We start from the raw sequence: 18,352 nt of genomic DNA on the forward strand, positions 1-18,352 counted from the left end.
GGACATAGCTAGGGTGGATAGGAGGGTACTTTTCTCTTTAGCGGAAGAGTCAATAACCAGGGGCATATATTTAAGGTAAGGAGCAGGCAATTTAGAGGGGATTTGAGGGAAAACCTTTTCACCCAGAGGGTGGTGGGAACCTGGAACTGACTGCCTGAAGCCTGGTAGAGGTGGGAACACTCACAACATTTAAGAAGCATTTAGATGAGCATTTGAAATGCCATTTGAAACGCTCGAGCATACAAGGTTACAGACTAAGTGCAGGAAAATGGGGTCAGAATAGATAGGTGCTTGGGCGGCACGGTGGTGCTGTGGTTAGCACTGCTGCCTCACTGCACTGAGGACCCCGGTTCGAACCCGGCCCCGGTCACTGTCCGTGTGGAGTTTGCACATTCTCCCCGTGTATGCTTGGGTCTCACCCACACAATCTAAAAATATGTGCAGGGTAGGTGAATTGGTTATTGCACTGTCTCTGTAATTATTTTTATTATTTGTTGTCCATCCCTAATTGCCCCTTGAGAAGATGATGGTGAGCTGCCTTCTTGAAACGCTGCAGTACATGTGGTGTAAATACATCCAGAGTGCTGTTAGTGAGGGATATCCAGGTTTTGACCAAGCGACAGTGAAGGAACGGTGATATATTTCCAAGTCAGGATGGTGAGTGACTTGGAGGGGAACTTCCAGGTGGTGGGGTTCCCACATGTCTGCTGCCCTTGTCCACCGCTGCGAATGTTTGTGAAAGATTGAATGTTTGTGGCACAAACACCAGTTAAGACACACTGACTATAAAGACAGAGGGCACTAGTTTTCCCGCTCATTCAGGATGCAGCCTCTGAGAAGGACAAAGCTCGCAGCTTGTAGCACACACCTTCACCATGTGCTAACAGTTTAGACTGGTCAGGATAGGGATAGGTCTTCAGCTAATCTAACATAGTGTCAACCCACAGTGCAAGTATGTTCAACAGTTCCTAGCTTAATAAAATAGTGTTGTACTATTACAAGTGTTGGTAGCCTGTCTATGTCACTGATAAGGTAAACGCAGTCTCCACAGATCCAGAGTACAAAACACATCATTACCCGCCTTAGGATTCCCAGCATCTGACCTATTCTTGTAGCCACGGTATTTATATGGCTAGCCCAGTTCAGTTTCTGGTCAAGGAGGTTGGTAGTGGAACATTCAGTGATAATAATGCCATTGAATGCCAAGGGATGATGGTTTGGTTTTCTCTTATTGGAGATGGTCATTGCCTGGCCCTTGTGTGACGCGAATGTTACTTTCGTGTCTAATTTTCTGATATACAATATTTATACAATACTACTGATATTGTGAGTTGGATTCTCCGCAGCCCCGTGCTGAAATCACGTTCGGCGTGGGGCGGAGAATCCACTTTCACGCCGAAATCAGCATGATCGTGGAGTTCGCCGCGCGGCTGGGGGCCCATTGACAGAAGCCCGCCCAGCGATCCTACGCTCCCGACCGGCCGAGTTCCTGATGGTATGGAACTAACCACCTATTGCCGGTCCGGATGCTGGCGTGGCGGCTGCGGACTCAGTCCACGGCTGCCCTGGTGGGTGGTGGGGGGATCAGACACCGAAGGGGGGGCTTATAGGCGGCCGGGGGTTAGATCCACGGTTAGATGATCGGGCGCGTGGCCGATCGGGGGGGGTCTAATTTTTGCGTCTGGCTCCGCAGTCCGAGTCTGCCATGGAGCTTGGCGCATCCGCTGGAGGCCGCTGGAGGCCACTGCCGTGCGTATGCGCGGACTCCAAACCAGAAGTGCGGGAGCCCGTATCCACAGCTAAAGCTACGAGAATCACTCCAGGTCACTGCTAGCCCCCTGCAGGGCATTGAATTAGTTCATCTTTTTTACAGGAATCTCTGGAGTAAAACCAGCATTTTTACACCGGCGTGTGGACATGGTCCCATTTTGGAAGAATCCAGCTCTGTGGTTTTTGTTTGGCTATGTATGCTTTTGTATTCATTCTGTTGTATTTTTGTGCAAAATTCATAGGCAAAAGCTGCTGTAAAAATTTAAACTATTGTTAGTACAACCATAATAACAATCACTTATTGCCACAATGCTTCAGTGAAGCATTGCTTCAATTAAGTTACGGTGAAAAGCCCCGAGTCGCCACATTCCGGCGCCTGTTCGGGGAGGCTGGTACGGGAATTGAACCTGCGCTGCTGCCTTGTTCTGCATTACAGTACAAGCCAGCTGTTTAGCCCACTGTGCTAAACCAGCCGCTTGTGACTTTCCCTAGTCAACATAGTAATCCCTACAAATAAATATAGTGAAGAGTCTTGCAAAACACTTCATCAAGGCAGCACTATCGCTTTATCAAAATTATATATTGCTAAACAATAAATATTTTCACAGTCTGCCAGTAGGGGGAAGCACTGGGGTACTGAATTACCTGAATGGCAAACCCTACAGATTGCTTCTCATTTGTATGAACTGAGTTTTCACATGTATATTCTCTACTAACTTCAGCAGCTACTGTACAAGTAGAGAAAAACACTTTAAGACATACTTATCTTCCATTTCCAGCAATGTTAGCTCAGAAGTGCGTTGCTTTTTAACAGTAAATATACACTGCAAGTAGAATCTTATGATTTTTTGTTTGGATTAATCACAAATTGCAAAAAGAAATGTTCAGCAGTAAAACCATAGGGTAATTTTCTTCACAACATGCATGATATCAGTGTTATACATCTCGGTGCAAATGTTCCATTAAGTTCCAATTTAGGTCTGCCTTACTTCCTTCCCTGTAACAAACTAAACCAAAGCAAATAAAATACAGCTAAAACAAAAGATAAAGGAGATGCTCTGCCAAACTGAAGTTCCCTTTGTTTTCTTATTCCTGCATAGACGTTGGGTCCCAAGTGGATACATAGAAGAAAGTCTGCCTGCAGCTCAGATTTTCATGGGCCTTCTCAAATTTCACGGTAGATTCCGACCATGCCCACATTATAAAATGCTAATTCCTCCAGGCTTGTATTTGAAGATTATGTTCACCCAATAAGGCTACACTGGTGCCTGCCTTGATCAAAAGATCAGGATAAATCTTTGAATTAATACAAAATAATCTTGTGTGAACAGAAATAACTTCTAAATTCCAGTAATGATCACAATAAACATAGAACCATAGAATCCCTACAGTGCAGAAGGAGACCATTCGGCCCATCGAGTCTGCACCGACCCTCTGATAGAGCAGCCTACGCCCACTCCCCGCCCTATCCCCATAACCCTACCTATCCTGTACATCTTTGGAAATTAAGGGGCTATTTTAGCACGGTCAATCCACCTAACCTGCACGTCTTTGGACTATGGGAGGAAACCAGAGCACCCGGAGGAAACCCACACGGATAGGAGGGAGAACGTACAAACTCCAGGCAGTCACCCAAGACCGGATTTGAACCCAGGTCCCTGGTGCAGTGAGGCAGCAGTGCTAATCAGTGGCGGACTGGGTCTAAAAATATTGGTTGCCAGGAGACAAAGGGGGCCCATCCACAACTACAATGCTATCATTTAATTTTCATAACGAATAAATAAAATGTTCCAAAAATACATATGGAAAAAAGGGTACAATTAAAATTTTTGTGGAAAAAAAGTGTATTTCTTAGTAATTACAGTGTACATGTACTGTACATATTACTGTCAGTAGATACCAAATGTAAATACAGAATGTTATAATTGAATTTTTTATTTATTTTTTTAATTTTAAGTAATTGGTTGATATTTTTAAATAGTTTACTGCACAATTTACACATTAACAGATAGTTCAAAAGCACAATAGAGCATTGCATGCAGTCCACTATATTAAGAGCAATCGTTTGTGTTCGCTAGATGAATGTGCAAATCTGCCAATAATTGCTTCTGCATCCAATTCATCTAACAATTCCTTTTCAATGGATAGCAACATGTATGATTCCAAATTCTCCTCAGACAGCGAATTTCTTAACCTTGTCTTTATGATCTTTAGCTTTGAAAATGTCCTCTCACATTGGACTTGAGTAACTGATAGTGTGCAGATGACTTTATAAAGTTCATTAAAGTTATCATATGCCTTGTCATGAAGTCTGTTAGATGCCAGAATTTTTAGTACACACAATGGGCAAGCGCTGCAAATTTTACAATTGTTGCAACTGGAATCCATATTCTCACCATCATTAAGCAATAGCTTTAATACATCAAAGTTTGAAGCAAAAGAAAACAATTCCAATATTACTTGACCTTTGCTGATTTGTGGAAACAGCTTAATAATATCTTCCAATGCTTCATCTTCAAGGCCCTTCTCTGCAATAGTTTTAAACTTTGCTGTGTCCAAGCAGGACAAATCTTTATACAACTGTTTGTGTTGTACAAAGTGTGATTCTAGTGACTGGACAATGCGATCCATTATTAGGTTAAACACATTTACTCGAAAATCAGCTAGAGAATCTGAGGAATTTCTTTCATCATCAATAAGCTCATCTGCCATTCTTTTCTTGGTCCTCTGCCTCTTAACTGGCAATACTGCTTCCAACGCATCAATTTCCAATGTTTGATTTTCATCCGTATTCATCTGTGAAATCCTGTCATTACATTTATTTACAAATTCCAAAGCCTTGCTGTGAACGCTATCAAATGTTCTTGTCTGTTCCTTCAACTTTGTTGTAGCTGAATCTACCAAACTCCATGCAGTAAACATATCTAAACCACTTGTCTGTAGATAACTTGATAACGGGGTTGTAGTTTCAAATATAGACAAGTAAGTAAATGCTGTCAAATTGGTTTCAAACTTTAGAAGACTTTGAAGTAAAACATTTGCTTCATGTTTTGTTTTTGCATCAAACCTTTCTGAATCCTGTATCACTGATAAGCATGTCAATAGATTTACGAAAGTACTGGCAACGGCATCATCAAAACGTCCAAATTTAGTTGCTGCATTGGATTTTCCTGACCATACTTACATGACAATACTTCTCTGCTTCAATACTTCTTCTTTCCTTTTAATTAGTGATGCTGCAAAAAAATTATCTAAGGTGCCATCATTAACCACACTGATATATTGCTGAGCATTTCTGATATGTGTTGTTGTCGATTCATGTAAAGTCAAGCTCTGGCTAATACGCCTGTAGTCACTAAAGCCACGTACAAAGGGTGATGGATTACAAGTGTTGGGAAACTCAAAGGCTAAGCAGTATGAACAATATAAGCATCTATTTTCTTTGTTATATGTTAGCCATTTTCTTGGGACTGAGTCATTCATAATTTTCCTCTCATGCAAACGAGCATCAAATGACAGATCATCAAGTGGCTGAAGTGGATGTTCAGCAAAAAACTGTTTTAGCTTTGCTCGTGATGGATATTGGAAGATTCCAGTAATTGATCTTTCATTTTCTTGCGTAGGTTCATTTACAGGATGTGCTTCAGAAACCAAGTCATTTATGCTTGAAGGAATATCTGATTCCCTGTCACTAGTTGAAGCTATGTGTTCAGATGTTGCAACTACAGGCAGTACAGATACCGGAACAAGGAAGCCAGAAGAAATATTGGGCCTGGGTTGATTAGTAATGGATGCACTTGTATTTGTCTCTACATTCAAAGTAGCTCTTCTCTGTTCTTGTAACTCGCATGTCATTGCATCATCACCATGAGCATTGTTTCTTGCTTCTTGATTATTTGTTGCAGAACTGGATATTGATGTGGATTGTGCTTGTGGTATTATAAACTCTGTAATAGGCCTGCAACGCTTGGCTGATTCCTTCCTTTCTGCTTATTTTTGTTCTTTGCGTTTTAGTGACCCAGATTTATGCTTTTTCTTTTCCATGCGGGTAGGGATAATATTCCTGAAATAAAAACTTAATTAAAAATAGCCCACATTGGGAAAAATGAATATTGATGATTGCAAGAATAACTTGAAGGAACGCCAGATAAACCCCTACTTGATAAAAAATATAAAATAACTTACTTACACTTCAATAGGCTATGTTCATTAGTCAATACCACTGTGGCCTATGCAGCTTCAGAAGAGGAGACAATCCACTGTCCACAGTTCACACCAGCAAGCAACTGAGACAACTGTTGAAACTTAGAAGTTTGGTCCGACTATAGTAAGACATTAAGAATGGTCCCACGACCAAAGTTAACATGTCCAGTTTGATACCAGTGTAGTGTTACAAGTCGCAACCCTTTGAGTTTACCGATCATGGCTTATCACTTCAATATCTTTGACCTCATGATTCACGGTCAAAGGTACCGCTTCTCCTTTTCGGTGACCTCGCGACCCTATGTACTGTTTGATATCCTTTCAAGTTGCCGACCATCTCAAATCATGAACTGTAACTTTATCTTTAAATTCACACACTCTTGCTGAAAACGTGGATTTCCAGCTATGTCCGACCCGGGTGAACCAGCCCCCTCCCCCCCCCCCCCCCCCCCCCCCCCCACCCACTCCACTCCTTTTCACATCCATGTAACACTGCTTCGTTCCTTCATACACTGAGTGATTATTTGTTTGTTTCTTTATTGCATTTTTATTTGGTATTGCTCTTTTTAAAAACAATTATATTTTATTAAGTTAGAATACAAATCTCAGGAAAGAAGTTGGAGATTTATTTATCTAATTAATTATAATTTTTAAGGGCCCTTCAGAGATTCACGGGCCCCTTCTTGGCTCTCCGGGCCCCGGACCGATATACCGGCTGAACCAAGACTACTGCTTGATATCCTTTGAAGTTGCCGACCATCTCAAATCACGAATTGTAACTTTATCTTTAAATTCACACACTCTTACTGAAAACATGGAATTTCCTTAATTATACCCGACCCGGGCCCCCCTATTCCACATCCTTCCACTACCTCACCTGCTTCATTCCTTTTCATGCACTGCTAATTTGTGTCCTGTTCTCTTTTTTATCTTATTCCTTTTTATTACTAAAACAGTTGTCAGTGTTTGTTTCTTTATTGCATTTTTATTTGATATAGGGGGCCCACTTCATCAGGGGCCCACTTGCCATCGGGCAAGCTGACACCCTGGCCAGTCCGCCACTGGTGCTAATCATTGTGCCACTGTGCTGCCCAAGTTTCAGAATTTTCAATAGATATCCAAATAGCCTTGATTATGGCACTCAACTTTATAAAGGCTTGGCGTCCTCTCAAAAAGTCAAAAGCTTGTGTTTCAACCATGTCAAAATTAATGATTCACGCATATTATCGAGACTGTTTTCTTGCATTTTTGGGGCAGCAAGGTAGCATAGTGGTTAGCACAATTGCTTCACCGCTCCAGAGTCCCAGGTTCCATTCCAGCTTGGGTCACTGTGCGGAGTCTGCACGTTCTCCCCGTGTCTGCGTCGGTTTCCTCCGGGTGCTCCGGTTTCCTCCTACAGTCCAAAGATGTGGATTGGCTATGCTAAATTGCCCTTATTGTCCAAAAAGGTTGGGTTAGGTGGAGTTACAGGGATAGGGTGGAAGTGTGGATTTCAGTAGGGTGCTCTTTCTGAGGGCTGGTGCAGACTCGATGGGCTGAATGGACTCCTTCTGCACTGTAAATTTTATGATTCTATGGTTCTTTTTGTAAAGAACTAACTGTGATGCATAAGTACATCCAGAGTGCCACATTTACTGCTGCACTGGAGCCAGGTACCGAGCGACAATGTATCAGTCCACCAGCCACACGAAGAGCTGTGAGAAATACACTTGTTGAAGCTCCCGCAGTGAGTCTAATAATGTGATATTTTGAATTTATGGGAATGAGAAGACATAACACTCTGACACTTAACTCCAAAACTCAGAGACTTCACAGAGACTTGACAGTGCTGTTCTTTGCATGAGTTCTTAATCTTGTATCTAGTGCATAAATTGTTTAGCTATCCATCACCGGATCCGGCTAGACCACATCAAGTGCTAATGGACCAAAGGTGCCTACTACGGCAAGACCATCCTGGAGAGGAAATATAATCTATATTAAATTTCACATTTAATTTTGGCCAGATATTACTGTTATTGACCCACTTCTTTCATTTAATCAACGTGATTCTGAACAACATCTCACAATATTTCTTTCAACCCTCTTTTCCCCATCAGGGTTGATTCAATTGATTTGATTCAAGAAATTAATACAATGGAACAAACCATCCCTAATTAGCTCCAAATGTTGCCACCTCTTGAACAAAACAAAGAAACTGCATTAGCCCACTGTCCCGTCCTTAACTTGTCTTAAATGTTCTTCGACAACACCTCCCCAACCCCCCACCACTAACTGCACTGTGGATGTACCTACACCACAAAGACTGCAGCGATTTACCAGCACTTGCTCAAGGACCATTAGTGATGGACAATGGATACTGGACTTGCCACATCCCATGAACAGATAGAAAAAGTGATTCCTATGTCAGAATGATTGTGGAAAATGCAACCTGATTTTTGAAGTGGAGATGATTTCAGTGCAGCACTTCATCAAAGAGTGGGTCAAAGTGCTATGCAGGTAAGAAGGAAAGAAAGACTTGAAGTTTTATAGCGCCTTAGATGAGCCAGTGAATTACATTTTTGAAAGTGTAGTTACTTCTGCCATGTCAAAGTGGCAACCAACAAGCACACAGCAAGGTTCCACAAGCAGCAGGAAGATAATGACTGAATCTGATTTCCTGATGTTTGCTGGGGGATATATACTGGTCAGAAAAGGAAGAATTTAATGCTTTTACTCAGATTAATGCCTCTATTTAACATTTCAACCAAAAGACAGCACCTTGTACAGAAAAGCGCTCCCTCAATACTGTGTGAATTCAGTTACACATAGAGAACCCAGGCAAAAATCATTGGTTTTCTATCAATCAATTCTTTCAAAAAGAATTGGATCAATATTTGTTCGGAAAACGGTACAGAAACGAGAAGACCAGTTACAAGCTGAGACAATCATAAGGAATGCTGTTAACTGTAGCTGTAGGAGATGGTGGCGATTTCTTTGATGGAAACTAAATCAGGGTGAGACAGTGGATCGAGAAGTACTTATAAATACAAACGCTTCCCCTGGTGATTATTTTAGGTAGAATGGATGAGTTAAAAGCCTGCATTCTTCAATACCCTTTTATAAATTATTGCCATTGCCTCTTCTAAAACAAGATCAACGGAGTGCCTTTTCACAAACAGTGCCTCATAATGAGGTACAATATTACGGGATCCATTGCCCTCTAGAGCAATTCCTACAAGACAGCAATCATAGGTGGAAACCCAAGTCCATTCTTCCCTCTTCAGCAGTATCAGAACACTGAGCAAAATTGTAGTTACCCTCCCACTGCTCTACTACTAGACAACTCTATATTGATAACAAAATCTGGGGCTTTCCTTGCTCAATAAAACAGCAATGCAATGTATTTACCCACAGATCTACCAGAGAAGTGTAATGCAGTAATTGTGAGTAAGCTAATTGAAAGTAATTTGCACAGCTGAACAACATGAGGCAAACGTTGTATGGTTATTAAAATAGTGCATTAAATTTGACAGTTCGGTGAGTAATTGGAATGTGGGAAGATTGGACTGAACATGCTTGGATTGTGAGAAATGGAGGGAGGTATTATGCAGGATTCCCAGTCACTATGAAGTGCCCCATATTCTGCAAGGGTGTGTCTAGATGCCAATGGCATGACCAGGAGTGAATAGCTCATTAACATTGTCTAGCTCCCACATGGTGAATTGGATTCAAGCGAGCCAGACAGCATGCCAGTTGGGGAAACAGCGGAGAAGAGATATAAGTCCTTAAGTCTGCATTGCTTTTTTAAAATCATAAACTGCGTATCTGCTCGGCGGTGGAATATCCAACTGAAATTCAGGTGAATTAGGTTTGGGCGAACAGTTTCTCCTTTCCACGAATGATAAGGCAAATAACTGCCATTTCCTGAAATCAGGTGTTATCAGATTAAGATATTGGGTCACCCATTATGTGGTAACGCAAAGACCTGCATCAACAATTTTGTACACCCTTCCAGAGAACAGCTTCATGTTTTTTAAAAAGAGAATGGATCATTTGAGAATTTCAGTTTTAAAGAAACTATGCTGCATATGTTTCAACACTGACTGATGACGATATGTATGATCCAAACAACAGTTAATTCTTGTCTCATATTTTACAGAACAGATTATTTTACAGTTCAGTTTTTGTTATACTTGAATAAGTTCAGTGGGAGGGTAAATTTCCTAGCTGTTTTCAGCGTCTTACGTATAATCGGAACAAATTAAGTTTGTGGTATGTAAATGGAACACAAGCCACTTCCACGGGCCTGACAGTATAAAACTACTTTGCAAGTTCCCTTGTGCATTTTATCCCTTTCCACTGAATCCTTTGTGTACTCTTTTAAATGTATTACAACCGGCCTTATGCCCCCCACCTTGGGTACACGCCGTGTAGGTGATGGGTGTGAGCGAGCACTAAACAGACATGCAGGGGTCAGACTACAGCACAGATTAAGGAACACCAGCGCTCAGCTCTCTGCGGGTTATCATCACCCCCCCCCCCCCCCCCCCCCCCCCCCCCCGCTCTCGACAGTGACCCACTGACGGTGCCGACACTGTCTCAGCACCCTGCAGTGATGTCACATACCCTGGGAGGGTGAGAAATGGGGGCAGGAGGGGGGTGGGAAAGGTAGCAGTTAAGGACCACGCCACATCCTAAGTAAAGCAGGCCAGTTTGAGGGCCTTCCTGGCCCTCTGGGCTTTTCGGACCCTCACCGTTGCCGCCTGTCCTGTAGCCTCTGGCTGGGCCTCCGGTTCATCCCCTTGATCGCCCTCCAGCCTCTGCTGTCCCAGCGCCTCTTCACCATCCTCGTCTTATTCCTCCCTCAGAGTTGGGCACATGTTCCTCATCCCCAACCTCCAGTACTTTGCCCCGCTGCTGTGCCAGTTTGTGGAGGATGCAGCAGACCACCACAAAACGGGCGACTTTCTGGGCGTTATACTGCAGCGCACCACCGTTCCCACTGCATTTTGAGGAGTCCGATGCACCGCTTAATGTCAGCCCGGGTGGCTACATGACCGGGTCTTCGCATCGGTCATCGGCCTCATTACTGGCGTCATTAGCCAGGTCCTCAGCGGGTACCCCTTATTCCCCAAGAGCCAGCCAGCCACCCTGGGGTGCTCCTCGAAGAGGCCGGGATGTAGCTATCGTGCACGCTCCCTGGGAAGCAGTAACCCAGTAACCCCACCCAATCTTTTTGGACACTATGGGTAATTTATCATGGCCAATCCACCTAACCACACATCTTTAGACTGTGGGAAGAAACCGCAGCATCCGGAGGAAACCCACGCTGACACGGGGAGAACGTGCGGACTCTGCACAGGCAGTGACCCAAGTCAGGAGTGTAACCTGGGACCATGGCGATGTGAAGCAACTGTGCTAACCACTATGCTACTGTGCTGCCCCCAAAGAGACATGGACCTCATGTCTCTTTGTTTTTCTGCTGTTTAAAATTTTCACAGTTTATTAAAGACCCTGGGTGGGATTCTCCAAAAATGGCGCTATGTCCCCACTCCAGCGTCAAAACGCAGGGGCGGTTTCACTTTGGACTTTCCTGAAGATCACTAGCCTGGCCATCTCTGCCCCCCCCCCCCCCCCCCCAGTGAAGGGTCCCCCCACCCGCCACCAGGGCAGCCGTGGATCTAGTCCGCAGCCGCCGACCGTTCCCTATAGGCAAAATGTGGTTAGAATACACCGTCGGAAACTTGGCCTGTTTTCATCGGTGAATTGCGGGGGGCCTCTGTCAATGGCCTTCTACCCGCGTCGCGTAGACCGCACACACAATTCACGGAGGTTCTCCGGGGACCGGAGAATCGCGGGAGCGGTGTCGCATCGGTTTTCGCCGTCAACGCCCATTCTCCGCCGCCATGCCGATCGTGATTTCAGCGCTGAGGCTCAGAGTATCCTGCCCCCTGTTCGGTTTTGTCTGGCTCCAAAGTGGGTGAGCCATTGAAATCTATTTATTACTGTTTTGTCCATTCACCTAATCTACATATTAATACTGTGGCTACCAGTGAAGGTCAAAGGATACAAATCCTACAGCGAGTAACTCACCTCCTGACTCCCCAGAAACCTATCCACCATCTACAAGGCACAAGTCAGGAGTGTAATGAAATACTCTCCACTTGCCTGGATGAGTGCAGCTCTAACAACACTCAAAAAGCTCGACACCATACAGGGCAAAGCAGCCTGCCTGATTGCTCCCCCTTCCACAAACATTCAATCCTCCACCATTGCTGGACAAGTCTCCTGGCCCTAATGAAATGCATCCCAGAGTGCTAAAAGAGATGGCTAGGGAAATTTCAAAAGCACTAGTGATAATTTACCAAAATTCACTAGACTCTGGGGTGGTCCCGGCGGATTGGAAATTAGCAAACGTGACACCATTGTTTACAAAAGGAGGTAGGCAGAGAGCGGGTAATTATAGGCCAGTGAGCTTAACTTCGGTAGCAGGGAAGATGCTGGAATCTATCATCAAGCAAGAAATAGAGAGGCATCTGGATCGAAATTGTCCCATTGGGCAGACGCAGCATGGGTTCATAAAGGGCTGGTCGTGCCTAACTAGTTTAGTGGAATTTTTTGAGGACATTATCAGTGCAGTAGATAATGGGGAGCCAATGGATGTGGTATATCTTGATTTCCAGAAAGCCTTTGACAAGGTGGCACACTTGAGAAAAGACGTACTGGCACTGGAGGGTGTGCAGAGGAGATTCACTAGGTTAATCCCAGATTTGAAGGGGTTGGATTACGAGGAGAGGTTGAGTAGACTGGGACAGTACTCGTTGGAATTTAGAAGAATGAGGGGGGATCTTATAGAAACATATAAAATTATAAAGGGAATAGATAGGATAGATGCGGGCAGGTTGTTTCCACTGGCAGGTGAAAGCAGAACTAGGGGGCAAAGCCTCAAAATAAGGGGAAGTAGATTTAGGACTGAGTTTACGAGGAACTTCTTCACCCAAAGGGTTGTGAATCTATGGAATTCCTTGCCCAGTGAAGCAGTAGAGGCTCCTTCATTAAATGTTTTTAAGATAAAGATAGATAGTTTTTTGAAGAATAAAGAGATTAAGGGTTATGGTGTTCGGGCCGGAAAGTGGAGCTGAGTCCACAAAAGATCAGCTTTGATCTCATTGAATGTTGGAGCAGGCTTGAGGGGCCAGATGGCCTACTCCTGTTCCTAGTTCTTATGTTCTTATTGACAAACAGTGGCAACTGTGTGTACCATCTACAAGATGCACTGTAGGAATTCGCCAATGTTCCTTAGGCAGCACCTTCCAAACCCATGACCACTACCATCTAGAATAGAATAGAATCCCTGCAGTGCATAAGGAGGCCATTCAGCCCATCGTGTTTGCACCAACCCATGCCACCACCCTATCCCCATAACCCCACCTAACCTTTTGGACACTAAGGGACAATTTTAGCATGGCCAATCCACCCAACCTGCATATCTTTGGACTGTGGGAGGAAACTGGAGCACCCGGAGGAAACCCACGCAGACACAGGGAGAATGTGCAAAGAAGTACAAGAGCAGCAGATACCTGGGAACCCCACCACCTGGAGTTTTCCCTCCAAAATACTCACCACGCAACTTGGAAATATATCGCCGTACCTTCACTAACGCTGGGTCAAAATCCTGGAACGCCTGCCTAAGAGCACAGTGTGTGTACCTACACCTCAGAGACTGCAATGGTTCAAGAAGGCAGCTCACCACCACCTTCTGAAGGGCAACTAGGGATGGGCAATAAATGCCTAACCAGCAATGCCCACATCCCGTAAATGAATTTTAAAAAACTAACATTAATGCCAACTATCTTTGTGGTATCTACATATTTGAATAAGTGGCTTTCCATTCTGTCATCCAGGTCTTTAATAAATAGTGAGTAGTTAAAGTCCCAACACAAATCCTGGTGGAACACCACCAGTCCCTTCCTGCCACTCTGCCCATTATTCTCATGTTGTTCAGCCAATTTCTTTGCAAGGTCAGTAATTTGCCTTCCAATCCATTAGCTCACAGATCCTTTTGAGTGACTTTACCAAATGCCTCCTGGAAGTCCTGATTAATATTATCCATAGACATTCCCCTACTCACTACTCTAGTCGTCTTTTCAAATGATTCAGTCATGATCTAACCTGAGAAAATGCATGCTGGCTCTCTATGATCAGCTCAACATTTTCAAGGTGTTCAGTCACACTCTCCCTAACTATAGATTCTACCAAATTCCCAACAATAGTTAACAGCCCTATAATTCCCTAGGTTTGCTCTCTCAGCTTTGCTAGTATGGAGCGACCTGCCTGGACTCCATTAATGGCTCTTGTTGCTATTTACAGCCCTCCTGGCCCATCTTTTGCTTTATGGCTTGTCCCAATACCACCCTTCTTGCCTTGACCCATCATCTCTTTTGATCCCATTCGATCACTTCTACCTTGCACCCTGTCACGGACTTTCCCTTTTGTTCTTTTTTCCTCTCCCGGTCCGCTCTCTGTTTCAGTGCTTGCTTAAAATCTATTCCACAGCTGCCACCTGACCTGTTGTGAATTTTCAACATTTTATGCTCATGTTTCAGATTTACAGCCTTTGCAATACTTTACCGTTGCATCAATAGATACCAGATATTTCTTCTTCCCGTTTCCTACCTTTCATACGAGGACATTCATAATTCAGAAACGTGTTTTGGCTGTCAAATTGCCGAAGGTAGATGGCATGGAGCTTTATTTTTGACATCATGCCAGCACTACATATTTTCATGCAATTCAGTGCAATAGCACATCCTTCCTCTAACTAAATTGCAATATCAACATCCTGGGGCTTACCATTGACCAGAAACTGAACTGGACCAGCCATGTGTCTGCACGTTCTTCCTGTGTCTGCATGGGTTTCCTCCGGGTGCTCCAGTTTCCTCCCAGAGTCCAAAGATGTGCAGGTTAGGTGGATTGGTCATGCTAAATTGCCCTTAATGTCCAAAAAGTTTAGGTGGGGTTAATGGGTTGCGGGGATGGGGTGGAGGTGTGGGCTTAAGGAGGGTGCTCTTGCCAAGGGCTGGTGCAGACTTGAAGGGCCGAATGGTCTCCTTCTGCACTGTAAATTCTATGATTCTATAATATGAATATGGTGGCTACAAGAGCAGATCAGAGGCTTGTAATCCATCAGCGAGTATCTGACTCCCAAAACCCTGTCCATCATTTACAAGGCACAAGTCAGGAGTGTGATAGAATGCTCTCCACTTGCCTGGATAAGTGCAGATGTTTGACACCACCCAGAGCAAAGCAGCCCGCTTGATTGGCACCCCAGCAGAGACATTCACTCCCCCCCCCCCCCCCCACCCCCCCCCCCCCCCCCACCATTAATGCACAGTTCCAGCTGTGTGTACCACCTACAAGATGCACTGCTGGAACTCACCAAGGCACTTTGGATAGCACCATCCAAACCCATAACCGTCACCACCAAAAAGGACAAGGGTACCAAACACATGGGAACACCAGCGTTTGCAAAGCCACTCACCATCCTGGCTTGCAAATATATCACCGTTGCTTTACTGTTGTTCGGTCAAAATCCTGGAACTCCCACCCTAACCATACTGTGGAGGTACCTACACCACAGGGATTGCTGCGGTTCAAGCAAACAGTTCACCACAACCTTCTTAAGTGCAATTAGGAGTGGGCAGTAAAAGCTGGCCTACCCAGCGATGTCCACATCCTTCCATTAATTTTTAAAAATCACTCCTTTCAAGTTAACCTACAATTTATTTTACATGTGATACACAATGGGAAATCTCCTGAAACTGAAGCCTTGCTTACTTAATGTTGGCTGATTAGCTTCTTGAGATAACGGCAAATATTCCCGTAGACTTTTAGATTATTTTTTGCAGATGTGCATTAGATTTTTATGATTTATGTACATAGACAACTAATTTCCTTTGCGCTGCTGTCGTTCCTAGTCTTTCACCAGTACGAAAATATTCCTATTTAACTTTCTCAGCCTCAAAGTGGTTAATCCCCTTCAAACTCCTTCTAACATACTTTTATCGAGTCTTAGTCCATATGTCACTTTGCAAGTTGGATTGGTTTGGGTTAGGTTAATTCAAATGTGCATTTCACTTAAGACAATGGCAAAGAAGCTTTCATCAGGCCAGTCACAACTAGACATAGCACAGTGGTTAGCACTGTTGCTTCACATCTCCAGGGATCCAGTTTCCATTCCCTTCTTTGATCACTGTCTGTATGGCATCTGGATGTTCTCCCTGTGTCTGCGTGGGTTTCCTCCGGGTGCCCCGGTTTCCTCCCACAAGTCCCGAGAGATGTGCTGTTACGTAATTTCGATAGGTGCCAGAATGTGGTGAGTAGGGGCTTTTCACAGTAATTTCATTGCAGTGTAATGTAAGCCTATTTGTGACAATAAAGATTATTATGGACTGAAACCCAGAGGTGAAGAAGTATAACATGATCTTACCAATCCCTCTCAATCAAATTAGAGATAGTATAGAACAATGAGTGGCCAGTATTGTCAATTGCAACGTTCACAAACCCTTCCATCGCCTCATCCATCCGCATTTCCCTTGAATGTTTAAGATATCTGTAAAAAGGGCAGCACGGTGGCACAGTGGGTTAGCCCTGCTGCCTCACGGCGCTGAGGTCCCAGGTTCAATCCCGGCTCTGGATCACTGTCTGTGTGGAGTTTGCACATTCTCCCCGTGTTTGCATGGGTTTCGGCTCCACAACCCAAAAAGATGTGCAGGCTAGGTGGATTGGCCACGCTAAATTGCTCCTTAATTGGAAAAAAATTAATTGGGTACTCTAAATTTATTTATTTTTTAATTTAAAAAAAAAGATATCTGTAAAAGCAAATGACTACGGATGCTGGAATCGGAAACAAAAACAGAAAATACTGGTCAATCTCATCAGGTCTGACAGCATCTGTGGATATAGAACGGAGCTAACGTTTCAAGTCTGAATGACTATTTGGCAGTGATTTGACAAAGAATCATCCAGACTCAAAACGTTTGGTTCATTCTCTCTCTACAGTCGATGTCAGACAAGCTGAGATTGTCCAGCATTTTCTGTTTTTGTTCAAGGTATCTGAGTTTCTCTATTTCTGGCCTATTGTGCATCCTTGACTTTAACCCCTCCACCATTAGTAGCTGTGCCTTAATAGCTGAGGACTTAAAAAGAGTGTGGAATTTCCTCCCTAAACCTTTCTAACTCCATTTCTTCCTTTCAGGCACTTATTGAAATCTTCGACTTACGTTTCAATCTTACACACCAATATCTCCTTCCTTGCCTCAGTGACAAATTTGATATTATATTTCTGTGATGTACAGTTATGGTGCTGCATAAATGCAAGTTGTTGGCGTTTGTGAGGAACAGGTGGTTTCCAAAGTCATGGTTTCCAAAGCGAAACAAGAACGGCAAACCCACTCCTGTTGACGCTGTAAAGTCATCCTTACTAAAATCTGGGGGCTTGTACCAAAATTGGTACAGCTGTTGCACAAGACAAGCAACAGCCTGCCAAAGCCATACTCACAGCATCATACCTCACAGATAATGTCCCAGGTACCACCATCACCATCCTTGGGTCTGTCCTGTCCCACTGGATGACAGACCCAGGAGAGGTGGCAGCACAGTGTATCCAGTCGGGAGGGAGTTGCCCTGAGTGTCCTCAACATTGACTCTAGCCACATTAAGCCACATGACTTCAGGTCTAATATTGGCATGGAAACCTCCTGCTGATTACATCTTCATGTTTGAGGAAGCACTGAGGGTGGCAAGGATGCGAACTGTATTCTGGGTGGGGTGCTTCAATGTTCATCATCAGGAGTGACTCAATAGCACACCCACAGACCCAGCTGTTGGGTCCAAAATAATATAATAAAACCTTTTATTGTCACAAGTGTGAAGTGACTATGAAAAGCCCCTAGTCGCCACATTTCGGTACGGGAATTGAAATGAGGTGTCAACCTGTGAAGCTACAGCACAAGGTTATATGAGTACCAAAGAACATAAACAGCAAGTAATAGACAAAGTTAAGTGATTCCACAACCAAGGGGTCAGATCTAACCCCTGCAGTCTTGTCACATCCAGTCATGAATGATGGATGGACAATTATACAACTCACCGGAGGAGGAGCCTCCACGAATATCCCCATCCACAATGATGGAGCAACCCAGCATTTCAGTGAAAAAGATAACGCTGAAGCATTCGCAACAATCTCCAGCCAGGTGCCCAGTGGATGATTCATCTCAAGCTAATGCTTATCCGCCTCCTCGCAGATGCCAGGCTTCAGCCAATTTGATTCACTCCACTGTTAAAACAAGAAAAGGCTGACAGTACTGGATACTACCAGGGCTATGGGCCCTCACAATAT

This window comes from Scyliorhinus canicula, chromosome 7 (genome assembly GCF_902713615.1).
Source record: "Scyliorhinus canicula chromosome 7, sScyCan1.1, whole genome shotgun sequence".
NCBI classification, from domain to species: domain Eukaryota; kingdom Metazoa; phylum Chordata; class Chondrichthyes; order Carcharhiniformes; family Scyliorhinidae; genus Scyliorhinus; species Scyliorhinus canicula.